Below are 19,392 nucleotides of genomic sequence, written 5' to 3'. Positions count from 1 at the left end.
GGTCCTTCGTAAAAATTTCGATAGTATTTATCTGCACCGGGGCTCTCAGTGCCTATAACGACTAGAGCATCAGTACTTTCTATTAGCGCTTGGAGCTCCGGTACTTTCCCAACGCAGCTATGACATTTTACAACCGTTATACTCCGGGTTCCTATATCGACGTTTTTCCTGTGTTCAACGTGAACGCTTTGAGGCTTTAGCCCTTTTTGTGTTTCCCCGAGGCCCTCTTTCTTTGAATTTAGACCACGTCTGGCTACACTTAAATTGCCGGCCGGTGTGGCCGTGCGGTTCCAGGCGCTTCAGTCTGGAACCGCGTGACCGCTACGGTCGCAGCTTCGAATCCTGCCTCGGGCATGGATGTGTGTGATGTCCTTAGGTTAGTTAGGTTTAAGTAGTTCTAAGTTCTAGGGGACTGATGACCTCACAAGTTAAGTCTCATAGTGCTCAGAGCCATCTGAACCAACAGCACGACGCGAAGGTTGAAACCTTGACACAAGAGAAAGCTTGCACAGTACGAATAAAAATTAACTGAAGCACTCACGAGAATCATGGATAAAACGCTGAAGGCAGTTACAGCCTTCACATAGCACGTGTATGACTATGAAATTCATCACATAAGATCACTAACTTATTTACGTCCTGAACATTCATTTTAAAAATACTTGAGCCAACGAAATATGATACTCACAAGCTCTCGAAAAGGTTTTCCATCCACGTGCTGAACGTCGCCCAACGGCGAGTGGCTCTGGAAACTGGGTATTGGACGAACCAGTAAAAAAAAAAACGCGATTAACGGCAACAAGCACTCTACGGAAATCTCAACAGCGAATCACCAGTAATATCATCGTTCTCGTAATACATCAACAGCTACGTGTACACAAATTTGAACTTTAAATGACGTGGCCAACGTCTTCGTTCTGGACCTGGATTCAAACCCAGCACCTATAGCCATTTATAACCAAGTTAAGCTTTGTTTGTGCCTTATTGAGACCCGATCACTAGGCATAAAGAGACGTGAAGTATAGACATTTGCAGCAGTATCAGTTATCAATTCCGATCCTGAAAATAAATGACGGCCGTGTTTGTACTGATTTGGGAATTCTGTCATGACAGTTACCTTCCTGGGAACTACCCCCAACGACGTTTAATATGGTGTCATTCACAAGGAACAAGGTATGCTCATGTTTAAAGCTGAAATGCCATCATGTAAAGCTTGTGACAGGGATGCGAACCAAGCACCTAATCGGATTGTTATCGAAGTACTTAAAATCAGAAGTTAAATATCAAATGTTGTCACCTATAGCTAGATGTTGGAACCTTAAATGACGACAGAATTGTTTTTGCCTGACTGGGATTCGAACCCAGCGTCTAACGCCATCGTTTTATAGCCAGGAACAGACGATAAATAGCTATTGTTGGTTCACCAGTAGCGAGATGTGTGCATGTTTAGCTAGACATCAGGCGACGAAAAGTTCTGTGCTGAATGGAATTAAAACCCCGCACACGTGGTCATGAAGACACTTTAACTATCAAATTCTTTTCCAATAATAGCTAGGAGTGACATGTTTGTACTTTCAGTGATGTGATGGAAAATACTCTGCTGGCTAGAAGTTGAATCCACAACATATCGTCGTTGGTGATCACAACGAACACAACGTCAAACCCAAATCCGTTTTCGCCAGTAGGATGGAGAGGAATGTTTGAACTTGAAAAGATGTAAGGAAACGTTTGATCTTGTAATGTTGTGATAGAAAGCTTCATGTGGCTGTGAATTGAAACGAACACCTTGCACATGACAACGCACGAAGAGACGTTGAAAATGCAACAATTTTCACTAGTACTTCGGAGTGCACATGCTAGGGCTTGAAATGAAATAATCAATATTTTGTGCTTATCAGGATTCGAAACCAGGTAGGTGCTTTCGAGGAGGCCTAGAAGGGTTTGCAATCTTGAGGAACACAGTGAAATCGAATTCGAATCCCAGTCCAGCACCACAATTTTCAACGTCTCAGTTTCAAATAAGGTAAGAGCCTTGTGAACTTACATGGCCATTGGTTCATTAAATCAAATACGTTTTCTAGTTTACGATGGCTTGCTGGTGACAGAGTCTCTGCCTTCCGGGGTTTCTCCATCTGTCACAGCTCAAACGAATGCCACTCTGCCCCAGTCGGCAGCGAAGGGATGTTATCTTTACTGCGGATATTGAACTACGGAGCTTACTGGCGTTCTGCACTTGGCGTTACTAGGGGTGAAGGAGAGTTACTTCTGTGTGTTAAAAATCTACGCCTGACGTGAGATGTGAACCTACACGTTTTACACATCAATACAAGATTAATCCACCAGATCACAGAATCCCCTGCCAAGCACATAATTATGAATTGCAGAGTATTCATTTAGATGTAGATGCAGATGTCAAGGGACGGGTAACAGGGAGGAGGGCGGGATCTGGGAATGGATAGAAGTGCAGAAGTGCAAAATATAAGCGTGAAATGCTTGCAAAGTATTGCTTACTTAGATGTGTGCCACAGTTCGTTTTGTCTTAGGAGCGAGAGATAAGGAAGGACTGGTTTCAGAACGAAGAATGGGTTATAGGGAAGGGGAGAGTACGGTTTCATAAGTGTTGAGAGGAATGATAGAGAGTAAAGACAGCAGCAATTAAAAGAGAAAATGTAGCGTCAATGGGAACCGCTAAATTTGTTTAAAAAGTTTTGGGGGAATTGGAATAGAAGGGCACTTGAGGTGATAGTGTCAGAGAGAGAGAGAGAGAGAGAGAGCGTGAGAGAGAATAGAGGAGATATTAACAACGAGTAAACATAATATGAAATCGTTTGCGTATTGTATGGAGGACGGAGGATGTATTCATGGATAGAAGGGAAGAGAGAGATGTATTTGAAATAACAAAAACTACTGTGGCAGAGTCCATCTACGCTGATTAGTTTGTAAGTATCTAGACAGGGTATAAATGAAATCAAAATAGAATATTTAACAAACTGCATATTCAAACGAAAAGACAACTCAAAGGAGAACTAACCCATATTGTATCTTTTCTGTTGCCACTCGAACTTCCACTAGCTCCCAATGAGGAAAAATGACGAAAAAGAAGATATAACAAAACATTTTGAGGAATCTAATATTTTATCCAGAATCCTTCATTATTTTGTACTTCTAACATGCGTCTTGGCATAGAATGTATAAGCCGTCGGACGTTACAGCCTGAAGAAGCAACTTCCTCCAGGCTTCCAGGACGCAGTCCCAAAGAGCATCCGCGGTAGTTGGTTGGTTTCGTGGCCAGTTGTCTGTTAATGTTCTGGCGACCTCAGCCCACATGTATTCCATGGGGTTCATATCAGCCGCCCGTGGCGCCCAGTCCATGACGTTGACGCCAATCGTGGAGAGCCGGTGCTGAACAAATGCAGACTTGTGAATGGGAGAATGGTCCTCTTGCAGTGTGACGTCCCCTTCTGCTTACAGCATTCGCACTAACGGAAGCATCACATTTTACAATATGTGGGCATACTGCACGCTGTCCAGAGTTCCTTCTATAGTGTGAAGAGCCGGTCGGAGAGGCCGTGCGGTTCTAGGCGCTACAGTCTGGAGCCGAGCGACCGCTACGGTCGCAGATTCGAATCCTGCCTCGGGCATTGATGTGTGTGATGTCCTTAGGTTAGTTAGGTTTAATTAGTTCCAAGTTATAGGCGACTGATAACCTCAGAATTTAAGTCGCATAGTGCTCAGAGCCATTTGAAGCAACTGTGAAGAATTCCCGACCCTCCCGCAGAAATTCAACCCCAGCAGGTAACAGATAGCCGGCCACTTCTTCTCGTCGTGGTTACATATTCGCGTCGATGGGGAGTCCCTTACGACCTGTACATGATTCGTGGACCGTCGTTACTCGTGGAAAATACCTTCTCATCAGTGAAAATGACGTTGTCTCACGACGCCCTGAGATGGAGCTCCGCAAATGCTAGCCGGTATATAACGTTGTCTTCGCCGAGCTCTTGCTTCACGGCAGATCGTCGTGCATGCAATCTAGAGTCCCTCAGCCTTCGGCGAATCGTGTCACTGGAGCCGGGGAAGTTGGTCTCCCGCCGTAACTGCATCGCTTTCAGAAAGGGATTTTCTCTGCTCCTAGACACTAGGTCCCTGTCTTCCTGCTGCGAGCTCACTCTCTTCCTGCCTGAGCCAGGAGCCCTGTTTGTGGTGCCTCTTTAAAGGCAGATCCTCCACCATCTCGTTGCAGTGGTATGTGGTACGCCATACCGTCTGCCAGCTTCTCTGATGGAACATCCTCCTTCTTCAATGAGAGCGACGACGCTATTTCGAATAGACCTCTCCGAGTGAGCCATTACGGTAGACAGCCTGATGTGTATTTCTGCTTGCCGCTCTTATACTGATGCTAGGAGAGGAGGTAAGCATATTTATGTCAAACGGAGCGGTAGCGGCAGAGGCATGCGGCGCAGCCGTGCTGGCTCGTCCCGGGCTGTTGGCCCACCAACGCCACCGCCACCTCGCTCACTTCCGTCTCGCCTCGGCCAGCCTGGCTGGCCCGTAGCTCGCGAGCCGCGGCTAGTACAGAGCCGGGCCGCAAGGCCACGATCAACCCTTGAAGGATCAAAAGTTACACCTAACCTACCCAAGTCTGTAGTATAAACTAACACAGCTACAGCTATTATGCTATAACATGTGCAGACACACCTACAGTTGACGATTCATTCAAATATTTGACGAAGAATACGTTCCAAAATACATTCATTTTAAACATAGCTACCACAAAATATTTCACCTAGCTAACAATAGCGTGACGCAGGAAACCATTCTTTGTGTAAGCGCTCTGCTTTAGATGTAGCATTAAGAAAACATGTATTAAACCATGACAACTAAGAGGAATGTAAAAGTAAACAGGTTTGGCGGCAGCTTCTCCAAATAATAGTATATATGTAGGATATAATATATGTTTTGTGCACTTATAACATGTACTCAGTGTCTCTGAAACAATACGTGCTGCACGACGGAAATTACTTTCTGCTGAGGCACTTATTTACATCTCAAAGATACACGACTACTAGAGAACATTGCTCTTTACGGCACTCAATCCACTTGTAAATTAACACCATGATATCGCAGATATTAGGCAACACGTTACTAGGGATGAGAAATGCCTTAAGGTTTGCAACTAAACATGCTACTCCTAGCTACTACTGAATAAGAATTTGATTATTAACGTGTCTTCTTAACCATGTGTACGGCGGGTGACTCTCAGTCAGCATAGACGTTTTCGTCACCTTATTTCTAGTTAAACGTGCGCACATCTCGCTAATGGTGGACCAACATTGGACATTTCTCGTCTGTTCCTGGTTAGACAACTACGGCGGTAGGCGCCGGGTTCGAATCTCGGTCAGACAATACAACTTCAGTCGTCATTTAAGGTTCCAAACTCACGACTGGCGACAAACTGTGACATCTACATTCTAATTGTACGTAATTATTCAACAATCCTATTAGGTGCTGGGTTCGCATCCTTGTCACCGGCATTACATGATGTCATTTCAATTTTAAACATGTGCATCCTTTGTTCCTTGACAATGCAACAATACACAACGTCTTTCGAGGTTAATTACCAATAAGATAATTGTCATGTTAGGGTTCCTGGTTTAGTACAAACATTATCGTCATTTACGTTCAAGTTGAGAACTGATAACTGATACTGGTGCAAACGTCAATATTTGACGTCTCTTTCTGCCTAGTGATCGAGTCTCGATAAGGCACAAAGCTTGGCTTGGTTAACAATGGCTTTACGTTCTGGGTTTGCGGTGGTGGTGGTGGTGGTGGTGGTGGTTAGTGTTTAACGTCCCGTCAACAACGAGGTCATTAGAGACGGAGCGCAAGCTCGGGTTAGGGAAGGATTGGGAAGGAAATCGGCCGTGCCCTTTCAAAGGAACCATCCCGGCATTTGCCTGAAACGATTTAGGGAAATCACGGAAAACCTAAATCAGGATGGCCGGAGACGGGATTGTACCATCGTCCTCCCGAATGCGAGTCCAGTGTGCTAACCACTGCGCCACCTCGCTCGGTTCTGGGTTTGCATCCGGATCCAGAATGAAGACGTTGGGCATGTCATTTAAAGTACAACTTTGTGCATAAGTATCTGTTGATGAGTAATGTGAACAATGATATTACTTGTGATTCGCTGTTAACGATGGAATTTCCATAGAGTGCTTGCCGCCATTAATCACTTTTTCTTTTAACTGCTCAGTATTACATAAAGATGATAGAAACCACTCCCCGCTGAACGTTGAACGACTTCAGCACGTGTTGGGTAAACCTTTGAGGCAGCAAAGAACTTGTTTCCAATTGCCATACAACTTTATAAATTCATATACTGTCTCAAATATTTGATTGTGCATAAGGTTTACTGAACGATTTATGTGACAAAATTAATTGTTCCATACCGTTTGAAATGTCACTTATTGTAATTAAGTTTAGTTTACAAACGTTAAGGACTGTCTGATCTCTTTTCTACTGTTGTGGTGTTACTTTACATCTGGACAGACTGTCATAAAGACGTGTTCTCTAGTAGTCACTAGCGGTACCCATTGTGTATCTTACAACGACTGTACTGTGTAGGGTTGCGACGATGTGCAACACAGATATGCTATGTTGGTTGGGCGTGACCCACTTTTTTTGCTGTCGAGTGTACGTCTACCTGGCCAGACCTGTACAACACGCAGTAATACACGTTTAGAAGATTGAGCTATATTGAGTATACCTGAATCTGTTATAACAAAGTGCATGCAGTTAGAATTTTAGGTAATGTGAAAATCATTTGAACTTATTTTGTTTTTTCTGTGCTGACTGGATTTAGGAGAATTTTGTTTAAATGTGTAGATTTTTCGGCATAGTGAGTAGGATCCGGATGTATTTAATTTGTTCATATTTGGTTAGATGCTATTTTATTTGTAAATCAGCTCATGATTTACCTGAAGAAGAGCACAAAGAGGTAGAGCTGACTTCATTTGATTTTGGGGGGGGGGGTGGAGAGGGGAGTGTCGTTGGTAAGCGATGGGTGCCCGGTAATTTCTCAGCGTACTTGCGTGAATAGAGACTGAACAAACGTTAAATACAGTAATTGTAAATGACATTTGTCCATTTTAATCATTAGAATATAGCATACAATTACCTCAATGTGCCAGGGAGGCCGCTGTACCTAAAGGACTCTACTGACTATGCGTGTCTCAAGAATCCACGTTTTGCCTTCACCCCAAGAGAGAAGGACTGTGGAATTTAACACAGCAAATTGACTCACAGTCTGGCGATCACACACTGAAAGCTTCCACCTTTCCCATTGCCGCGGGGTACTGTCTGGGGATTAACATTTCTTTGAATACAAAGCAATTTCTTTATAAATATCGCTCTTATGGATGTCATCACCGGACAATGAACAGCGAAACACTCAGTGCTAAGAATCTAAGACGAACAGCATATGAAGCAAATGTCCATTTCAAAGTTCAGATATTGGAAGTTGAATTACTATCTTCTACAATGGGTGGCGATCGCCGTTCAATATCGTGTTGACCATGGCAGCTGACTTAGATTACGTTGGCGGTTTTCACATAATCTTGGACCAGGCGGTACACCCTTGACATGAAGGGACGTTGAAACCCAGAACCTTCACAACTTCGGTGATGAAATGTTCCGTGTATTATTGGGAAATACAATAAAAATATTGGATGAGATCTGGTTCTCCTTAACAATGTCAGAGGGGCTGAAGAAAGTGTCGAATTTTCACTAACAACTTCTATGACTACGGCCCTTCTCAATGGGTGTAAAGGTTTTCCATCCTTTGTATCTCATTTCATAATAGTATTTAAGGGCTTCTTACTGAAATAGATTTTTCTGAATAGAAATCAAAATCGAAAATACAACTACATTCTGTATTTCTGTATCTTATTTAACGATCAGAAATGTCTAATTAAAAATTAAAAATTGCATGAACATACTACAGAAGCCAAAGGTATTTAAGGACACACCTAAAACAACTCTGTGAATGCCAAGAAACATTATGTGCCGTGCTTGCACACACTACACTTTAGGCGGGTGTCATGTTGAATAGCTGTCAGCGAAAAGACCTAAAGTAATACTATATCAAGTAACGACTTCGAAGGTATTCGCCTAGATTTTCATCGATAATACTCATTATACTGCGACTGAGTTTATCTATGTACTTCAATTTTATCTGTGGACTTCAGTACGCTTTCTCAAATGTAATCTAAGAAACGCGCCGAGAAATGTTTTCGAGCTATCTTGAGTAACAAGCACCTGGCAGCCTTTATGATTCACTAGCCGAAAATAGTAATTATATGCTACGTTACTGCTTTTATCTGATCGCTCTCAGCCGGCCGGAGTGGCATAGCCGTTCTAGGCGCTACAGTCTGGAGCCGCGCGACCGATACGGTCGCAGGTTCGAATCCTGCCTCGGGCATGGATGTGTGTGATGTCCTTAGGTTAGTTAGGTTTAAGTAGTTCTAAGTTCTAGGGGACTGATGGCCACAGAAGTTAAGTCCCATAGTGCTCCGATCCATTTGAACCATTTTGATCGCTCTCATTCTAGCCTTCCGGCGCAGTCGAAAGCATGTAAATATACATTGAGGTGACGAAAGTCATGGGATACCTCCAAATATCGTGTCGGGTCTCACTTTGCCGGGTGTAGTGGAGAAAGTAGATGTGGCATGAACTCAACAAGTCGTTAGAAGTCCTTTGCAGATGTACTGCGTCGTGCTGCCTTTATAGCGATCCGTAATTGCGAAGGAGTTGCCAGTGTAGGATTTTGTGCACCAACTGACATCTCGATTATGTCCCATAAATGTCCGATAGGATTCATGTCCGGTTGTCTGGTTGGCCAAATCATTCACTCGGAGATTCCAGAATGTTCTTCAAACCAGTCGTGAACAACTGTCGGCCGGTGACATGGCACATTTTCATCCATAAAAATTCCTTCTTTGTTTGGGACCATGAATTACATGAATCGCTGGAAATGTACTCGAAGTAGCCAGACATAATCATTTACAGTCAATGACCTATTCAGTTGGACCAGAGGTCCCAGTCCATTCCATGTAAACACAGCCCACACCATAACGGAGCCACCACCAACTTGGACAGTGCCTTGTTAACAACGTAAGTCCATGGCTTCGACTGGTCTGTGCCGCACTCGAATCCTACCATCAGCTCTTACCAACTTAAGTCGGAAATCATACGACGAGGTCCCGGTTTTTCAATCGTCTAGGGTGCAACCGGTACGGTCACGGGCCCACGAGAGGCGCTGCAGCGATGTCGTACTGTTAGCAAGGGCACTAGAGTCGGTCGTCTGCTGCCACAGCCTATTAACGCCGAATTTTGCCGCACTGTCTTCACAGATACGTTCGTCGTACGTCTCACATTGACTTCTGCGGTTGTTTCAAGCATTGTTTCTTGTCTGTTAGCGCTGACATCTCTACACAAAGGCCTCTGCTCTCGGTCGTTAAGTGAACGCCGTCTGCCACTGCGTTGTCCGTGGTTGAGGTAATGCCTGAAATATTGTACTCTCGACACACTCTTGAAGCTGCAGACCTCGGAATATCTAATTCCGCAATGATTTCCGAAATGGAATGTCCCATGCTTCTAATTCCAACTACAATTCTGCTTTCAAAGACTGTTAATTCCCGTCATGCTGCCATAATCAGGTCGGAAACGTTTTCACGTGAATCCCCTGACTACTAATGACAGATACGCCTATGAACTGCCCTTTTATACCTTGTGTGCAGAATCGCTATCCCACGATATTTGTCACCTCAGTGTGTAGTATATTTTAAAATACAGAATACGATGTTTGACACTCAATAATTAGTTTCAGTAAAGGACCCCTTGACCGTGTCATTCTGTTCTACTATCCTACATACTGGTTCTTGTCACAAGTCTCCCTCACCAGGATGATGTTATATGCGCTCCCGCTTACGTTATTCGTCAAGCATGTTTCCGTAGACAAATAATACAACAACTCCGATGAAAGTGATACAATATCTGAAAATGTCTGCAACTAAAGATCCTTCTCAGTTTAAATATAGATTTTAACATCTACAATTTATTCATACAAACTTTGAAAAATGATAGATTCAGGAGACTGTGCTGTGCCTCACAAATCATTTCAACAACTTCTTGTAGGTCGTCACCAAAGAGAACTGAAGGGAACGCAAAAATAGCTATTTAGGAAATAGTATCTTGTATGCTTCAACGACCCGTACATCCAGTATTAAGCCAATAGCTAGTTTTCATTATATGAACGACATTTTTAATGTATTCGGTCACTGTAATTATCATGTGAATGTGGACCACCCGAATGCTAGACCTGAAAATGCAAAAGATGGCTATGGACTCTATGAACGGATATTTTGAAGCTTATTATTATCTCACTAACAACATAGGAGTTCATCTGAATCTTACTAAATCGCATGTAATCCCCATTCCTCACCAGAGAACAACCAGTTCACGAATCTTATCAGCACTTCGTTCCAAATAACAAAAAATTATTTTCAGTTTAGCGTTTCGAAGTACTTGCTTAATACGTCGTGACCATTTAATCTATAGTGAACGACCCTATTTTTATGCTAGAGCAAAACTATATTACTTCACATTACACAAAAAATTACAAAAAAAAAAACAGAGAACAGAGAAATTATAAGCAAAATAGTTCAGAGCTCCGTACTGGCAATCGTTGAGACTGCTGTGTTGTCCAAATAATGGTATGGTGTTCAGGCCTTATCACAGGCTCCTTTGTGACATAAATAACTGGTACAAGATTTTATGAAATTATATCTTTTCAAAGTGAACTATCCTGGTTATGTACAATTCTTGGCAACCATTATGGCACACATATTAGCTCCATCGATTCTTAAGTAATCACAACACCAATAATCCAGTTTAAAATATTACATTCCTGTATTAATAACACTCGGAAAATATTTAATTCATGGATTGAAAATCGGGTCATTTCCTCCTTGTACCACACCCAGTTCATTTGTATTGGAAGTACTCGACTGTGGATTAATCTACAACCTAACTTCAAAAACGTTGCCCGTTTTCCTATTACAAAAACTAAACTAACGGCCTTGGTCTAGCTACAAAGTTATTTTTGCCTATACTTTTCTCTGGGTACATTTGCAGCCTATCATTTCATGGCCGCTCCTGTGTGCTCAGCCTGTTCGCTGTTGTGGACGACAGGGTGAGTTTCTGTAGGCAGGGTGATGAGGACATGTTTCAGCCCTGAGATGATGGGCTACCTATAACCCTCCTAAATGGGTGTTGTATAGACATCTTAAGAGGATTTAACTGGCGAGTAATTGTTCCGTGATAGTCTGTGTTTGCCGACACCTGTTTATAGGAAGTTCTGAAAATCCTGACGAGAAGCAGCACTTTACAGAAGGGTTACTAATGGAGCAGAGAAGAGCCAATAAAGATGATTACACCCTGTTCCTGATTCTGACTGGCCAAGAGGACTAAAATTTTAATAATAAGGTGGAGGGGTTTGGAGTTCACGAAGTCTTGTATTCGGCCTTCAGCACTCGTAGGGTTAAGCTGGCTAGTCGTACGCACTCTAGGACAGGAAAGCTATCTAAAGAGTTTATATAACGTCGAGAAATCTTTCATGAACGAGAACCTTCCTTTGAAATTAAAAACAAAGGTTTACAGAAATAAGAAGTGCATTTCTGCGCACGGCTATGCAACTTATTTTTGTTACTTTTAGGTTTTGTATGGGTGAATATGGCTTTTAATGAGCTTGCAAGTGTTCGTTAGGAAGACTCATGTTATATGAGGTTGTGGAGCAAAATATGTAGCTAAATGTTGGTGTCTAGGCGCTACAGTCTGGAACCGAGCGACCGCTACGGTCGCAGGTTCGAATCCTGCCTCGGGCATGGATGTGTGTGATGTCCTTAGGTTAGTTTGGTTTAATTAGTTCTAAGTTCTAGGCGACTGATGGCCTCAGAAGTTAAGTCGCATAGTGCTCAGAGCCATTTGAACCATTATGTTGGTGTCTTATTAAATGGTACTTACTCGGCGAGGATAATTACGGTGTCGTGCTGAAAAGTAGTGCCCCAGAATGATTCATGTGAATTCTCTTACAGCTTTTTAAGTAAAACGAACGATACCGGTATTAACATTCTACGTCTTGATTCTTAATGTCTACATACCTGCAGCCCTCAGCTCCGAATTGTAGCGTGTAACATGGTAGTGTGTAATGTAACTAGGTGGTGGCGTGAGAGACATAGTTCTATAATCAAGTTTCGAATTCGAAGAGTACGTCTACACATGGAACACCCTCTCCTTGAGCATGACAGTGCCAGAAAACACACCAGCGCTGCAATATCTGCAACAATCCGCCGCCATGGGTTCACGGTCATCGCTCATCGTACATGCAGCCCCGATTTGTTCCCGTCTGATTTTCATCTGTTTCCAAAACTTAAAGAACATTTTCGAGGATTTGTCTTTGATAGTGATGAAGAGGTGCAAGCATAGGTGAGGCTGTGGCTCCGTTACAGTGACAGATCAACACACTGGTCTCTCGTTGAGAGGTATACGTTCGTCGCCAGGGAGGCTATGTTGAGAAATAAATATGTAGAAAGTAAGAATAAAGATGTAGAAGGTTAATAACGTTTGATTTATTTAAAAAGTTTTAAGAACATTCATATAACAAATTCGGAGGCATTATCGTTCAGCACGCCGTTATAGAACCTGTATAGCTCATAGCTTCGTTAATGACATCATAATCAAATGCACAAGGATGTACTGACAGAACGAAAGGTATCTGAAACATTAACAAATATTATTTGACAGATTTCTGTAAACGTACTTGCTGAACTCAGAAAAACCACATTTCGTGAAGTCACGTCAAAAGCATGACGCAACGTTATAACACGAGAGAGATGCAATATGTAAATTGGTCAGTTCAAAATTGCTAAGTGTGCATATACGAGTAGATAAATCTTGAACTAAAACTCCCATGTTAAAAGTTTACTTGATCGGTCGAGTACAACGCTGTTACTATGCACGTGGCTGCAGAGTTTGTTAATAAAGTTGGTCTTCTCTGCACGTTGTTTTATATTATTGTCATATGCAACCGAAATTATCTACGGCGTTTTGTGGAGATTACATGCTTACACCAGAATATTCATATTATAAAAGAAGATCTAAGAACTGCATACCGTAAGCATTCTCAGACTCCTAGTGGCAACTGTTCACGTTACCTAACATTAACATTACAAAACGTACGATCCCTTGAGAAGCTTATTGTTAATAACTAGTATAGTATTTCTTTTAAAACATACAATACCAGGTATGAAAATAACCTCCGCCGGCCGGTGTGGCCGTGCGGTTAAAGGCGCTTCAGTCTGGAACCGCGTGATCGCTACGGTCGCAGGTTCGAATCCTGCCTCGGGCATGGATGTGTGTGATGTCCTTAGGTTAGTTTGGTTTAATTAGTTCTAAGTTCTAGGCGACTGATGACCTCAGAAGTTAAGTCGCATAGTGCTCAGAGCCATTTGAAAATAACCTCCAGTATTTAAGACTGATATTCGTCATTGCACAGATAAAAGTAAATTACGTAGCCACAAAAAACAAACAAGATGCTAAATCGACCATCTATCTCTTGAATTAAAGCTAGTGACAGATAATAATACCAGTTTCAAAATAACCGGAATTAATTTTTGCTTTACAACTGCTTCTATTCCACAGACGAATTTTTAACGTATAATATTTTTGTGTTTTCATTAATTAATTAAAACCTAGATTAAGTTTGATTTAAATATAAATACAAACTGAAACGTATCATTTCCAACCGTGTAGGGATGGGCTACATACCAGTAAATTATCCGATCCGGATTTTAATTCGGGCTGTAATTTTACGCACATTAAATTTTGTCTGAGTGAGTACCGCAGCTGGGACGTAATTGCTCTGCAAATGAAATGGCTTTAGGCGTTTCCATGTGCGCATGAGATATACGTCTTGTATAGAGATACAGCTTTTTCGTGTGCCTACGATTACATGGAAGTCTCTAAAACGAACGGTTAAGTCTTCTGGAAAGGTCCACTATTGACAAAACTTTCATAATGGCGCTTCTATGCTGTCCTAACCGCAAAGCGGAAGAGTTTCTTGATTGAATTACTGTGAATAATTGTAAACACCGTGCCGTATATAATATTTTGTGAAGTGTTGACAAAAGGTAGCACCAAAAACAAGACTGCAATTACCACAATAGGGGCAGAAACAGGGAGAATAACTCGCCTCACAGAACGGAAGTGACAGAAAATCTCATGTTAAAAGCATTTTCTGTGTTCGTTGGGGCTCGAATTTTCGGAAAGTTTATCGAAGAACTGCTCGTATTATAAAAGGCGGGTAGCATCCTGAGGGATGCAGAGTGGAAGTGCTCATTTTCAGCAGTTTTTCATTTGCGTAAGAAAATATTTATGGTTCATAGTGGTCGTCAGCATTATTCTTCAAGTACTGTGTGGTATATTGAGATAAGAGTTACAAATTCTTTCGCAAATGATGAATTTTTTCGACAACCTAATTGTGTTATGTTTAGCCAAGGCCGGTATTATTCGTTGGGTGGCAGCCACCTGTTGAACTATAAAGCTAAGAGCTAGTTGTTTAATTGATTTAACTGTGAAAGCCTAGTGAATCATTGTAAATTGTGTAAACTAAACGAAAAAAAATTTTAGCGTTCTTGTTGTTGTTGTGGTCTTCAGTCCTGAGACTGGTTTGATGCAGCTCTCCATGCTACTCTATCCTGCGCGAGCTTCTTCATCTCCCACTACCTACTGCAACCTACATCCCTGTCAATCTGTTTAGTGTATTCATCTCTTGGTCTCCCTCTACGATTTTTACCCTCCACGCTGCCCTCCAATACTAAATTGGTGATCCCTTGATGCCTCAGAACATGTCCTACCAACCGATCCCTTCTTCTAGTCAAGTTGTGCCACAAACTCCACTTCTCCCCAATCCTATTTAATACCTCCTCATTAGTTATATGATCTAATCTTCAGCATTCTTCTGTAGCACCACATTTCGAAAGCTTCTATTCTCTTCTTGTCCAAACTAGTTATCGTCCATGTTTCATTTCCATACATGGCTACGCTCCGTACAAATACTTTCAGAAACGACTTCCTGACACTTAAATCAATACTCGATGTTAACAAATTTCTCTTCTTCAGAAACGCTTTCCTTGCCATTGCCAGTCTACATTTGATATCCTCTCTACTTCGACCATCATCAGTTATTTTGCTCCCCAAATAGCAAAACTCCTTTGCTACTTTAAGTGTCTCATTTCCTAATCTAATTCCCTCAGCATCACCCGACTTAATTCGACTACATTCCATTATCCTCATTTTGCTTTTGTTGATGTTCATCTTATACCCTTCTTTCATGACACTGTCCATTCCGTTCAACTGCTCTTCCAAGTCCTTTGCTGTCTCTGACAGAATTACAATGTCATCGGCGAACCTCAAAGTTTTTATTTCTTCTCCATGGATTTTAATACCTACTCCGAATTTTTCTTTTGTTTCCTTTACTGCTTGCTCAATATACAGATTGAATAAAATCGCGGAGAGGCTACAACCCTGTCTCACTCCCTTCCCAACCACTGCTTCCCTTTCGTGCTCCTAGACTCTTATAACTGCCTTCTTACACAAACTTTATTATTACCATATTACCTAGGTTTTGTGTTCTAAGCCCGTTTTATGTCCTGGGTAACGTCAAGCGCCGGCACGTCGGCCTGGAAAGTTCCAGCAGAGAGGGCTGTGAGAAGACGTCAGCCAATAGTACGCTGACCAGGACGACACCAAGACAGGAGCGCCATCTATACGAAGAGAATTACAAGCGCCGCGTCGCGTAGCCGCGGCCGCAGTAGAAGACAAGCAGTCAAACAAACGCTTATACAGTGACTTATGAACTGGATTGTTTTGCTTGCATTGAAACTGTATATACCAAAGGACATTGATTATTTGCATATCGTCATTTGCTTGCTTCACATCTTTGTGAATACGCAAAGTTAGGTATTGTCAATTTAACTTACGGCAATAAAAAAAAGATGTCGTGTGATTAGGGCCTCCCGTCGGGTAGACAGTTCGCAGGGTGCAAGTCTTTCGATTTGACGCCACTTCGGCGACTTGAGCGTCGATGGGGATGAAATGATGATTTTAAGGACAACGCAACACCCAGTCCCTGAGCGGAGAAGATCTCCGACCCAGCCGGGAATCGACACCGGGCCCTTAGGACTGACATTCTGTCACGCTGACCACTCAGGTACCGGGGTCGGACAACTTATTGCAATAAACGTCATTAATACGATTTTCTTGAACTGTTGTCTAGCGATCCGAGGAAACAGCTTCCTAGGCACCCTATATTAGACGAGGGGCAGGATACGACATTCTAGATCAGCTATGTACTAGGAAAACGGTTTATAACCTGAAACATAGGTCGTACAGCAATTATAAAGTTTGTGGAACAATGCTAAAAAAGTGTTTCGTTTAGTTAACACTACTAAGTAATGGGTTTGACTATTATAGTGAAAATGGGAATAAACATTATTCTTTCAATGGGATTCCAAGGATCTTATTTGTGTGACTGCTTTGACTCTCATACTGTCTGATACGCCATAGATGGGTATGGAGGAATAGATGCGCAAGAGTCTAATCGTCATAAAAGATCACGGTACAGAGAAACTACAATAAACAGTGCTGAGGATTCTACTAGAAGACTGGACTGGCGTCGTTGCGGAAACTTCTTATGCCGGCTCGATTGTAGCATTATATACGCGTGCAGCAGAAGGTGTGCATCTGAACGGACTGCGGATTGGCGGGTCCCTCACATGGTTTACTGCCTACTTCGGGATGCATTCTACCTGGTGTGGTATCGATACTGTACGACTGCACACATACTTTTGAATTTTAAATCGGAGACATTCATTGTGGGCTGTTATGTCTCGTCCAGCATTCTCATTTTGAAATTTTTGTGAATGGGTTCGGAGTCCATATCAGAACTGTCAGGGCCGTGACAGTCTAAAACTATCAAGAACTACTTAAACCTAACTAACCTAAGGACATCACACACATCCATGCCCGAGGCAGGATTCGAACCTGCGACCGTAGCAGTCCCGCGGTTCCGGACTGCAGTGCCTAGAACAGCACGGGCACCGCGGCCGGCACATCTAAGTGCCCTGTCGGATCAACGTAGATAAAGTGTACAAGATTGTTTAACATCTTCACTTGAGTGTTACCGGTAGGCATTTGGAAACTTTGCCAGTATTGGCTAGCAAACGAAAAACAGCAAACTTTCGGTCAGCAGAAGGAGAACACTTCGCTTTAGGATTTTGAAAAGCGAGGACTTCAGAGTTACGCTTACAAACACAATCTACACTCCACATAAGATTCTGGCTTCTGCTGCCAGGCTCAATTATCGAAATCTTGCAATCTTCTGATTTTCTTCGTAAAATTTTCTTTTAACACATTTTAACCGGAAAAGTTGGACGAACACCCAATAATAATTGAACTTCATCATATCTAATCTAATTTTAAATGCATGCTCTCTTACTAATTTGTGTTTTTTCTAGCAAACAACAGAAGGTTCGTGAGTAAAACTCCGTCGTCATCTTATGATTACGTTGTTGAAACTTTGGGGGACATATTTAAGAATTTCAGTGCGTACCGTATTGTGTCGATCAGAACTTTGGTCATTTGGGAAAAAGTGTATGGTACCTGTGTCAGCTTTTGGTAATTCCAAGGTTCTCGCGCGCTCCGGCACGCAGTTTGGAAGGAATGAGGTCTTTAAATTGCAAGGAAAATTCGTAAGTCGCGAACTTAACATGGAGATACGTAGCGCAGATCAATTTAGAACGATCAGGGGCTGAAGTTTAATGCGAGAGGAGTATGACGATGTCACAGGCAACGGATCATTCGGTGGCTGCTGGCACCGAAACGTGACATAAGATGTTTCTGACTGCGCTCTAGATTCATATTCACTGCCAGCAAGTATGTGGCTGTCCGTATTCATTGCAAAAAAGACGAAGGGCTGAAAGGACAGACAAAAAATTTTAAAAAGGTAGACGAAAATTTTAAGAAGACACACGTAAATATTAAGAAGATAGACCAGAATTTTAAGAAGGTAGACGATAAAGATGAGATGTGTTCTAAAAAAATTCAGATCCATTTAAGGAATAGGATGATCACGTTACCATATTAGAACAACAGTTTACCGATCATGTGGAAGAGTGTGATAAATGGATGTGAAAACTTCACAAAGATCGGGGAAGAGATTAAGAAATCAGGAGAAAGGACCAAACAGACCATTGAGGATGAAGTTAACAACTACGATGATAAATTAAGCATGGATACTCAAAACGAGAAGAAAACAACAACTGAGCTACGAAGGGATGTATACAGAATTAACGAATGGAAAGAAATAGTCATTGACGACGTTTTGCAAGTAAAAAGCAAGTAGAAGGCTTGACGTCACGCAGTGACACAGGTTCAGACAGGATCTTTCTTGTTGATTCGAAAATTCAGGAAGAGATAAAAGTACTTTTTCAACGCAAGAAAATTCAGGAAGATATTAACCGTCGGAATCACGAAACGTTGGTCTAATAATTTAAGCAGAGTCAGCGAAACAATGGTTCTACCAACAGTACGCTAATCAGAGAAATATTAATGAACGAAGAAAACAGGCGCAAAGAAAAATAGGAATTGCAGGGATTAACTGACAGGCTCTGTCGCATTCTCGGTGATCCGGTACCACCTCCGGTGAACATGGAGTCATCGGTAACCATAAGCATAAATTATCGGGACGTGGACGAGGATGAAATACGAAAAAATTTCCTCTCAGCAGATCCTGGTGCACAAGTTACGAGATTAGCTTTATTTGCGTACACTTAAGCGAAGAAGCAGCAACGTGCGGCTGGTTCCGGCGGAGGTTCGAGTCCTCCCTCGGGCATGGGTGTGTGTGTTTCTCCTTAGGATAATTTAGGTCAAGTAGTGTGTAAGCTTAGGGACTGATGACCTTAGCAGTTAAGACCCATAAGATTTCACACACATTTGAACCTTTTGTTGAAGCAGCCGCGACTATGTGCGCGAACGCGCGAAAGTGCAAAACGTTTGAGGAATTTAAAGACGCTTTTCTGTACGAATTTTGAGCGAAGGAGAAGCAGGAACGTACGAAATTAGGCATTTTAATAACAGAACATTCCGCGGACTCACAATTTCTAAGTTTTCCGCAATACTTAAATGAAAAGGTTAAGAGAAATCATTATTTGGACACTCCGTTTAAGGCGAAGAAACTCATACGAATCTGCCAATCGAAACTGCTCATGTGAGTCC

Source organism: Schistocerca nitens, chromosome 3 (genome assembly GCF_023898315.1).
Source record: "Schistocerca nitens isolate TAMUIC-IGC-003100 chromosome 3, iqSchNite1.1, whole genome shotgun sequence".
Taxonomy (NCBI): Eukaryota; Metazoa; Arthropoda; class Insecta; order Orthoptera; family Acrididae; genus Schistocerca; species Schistocerca nitens.
This window is presented reverse-complemented; position numbering follows the sequence as displayed.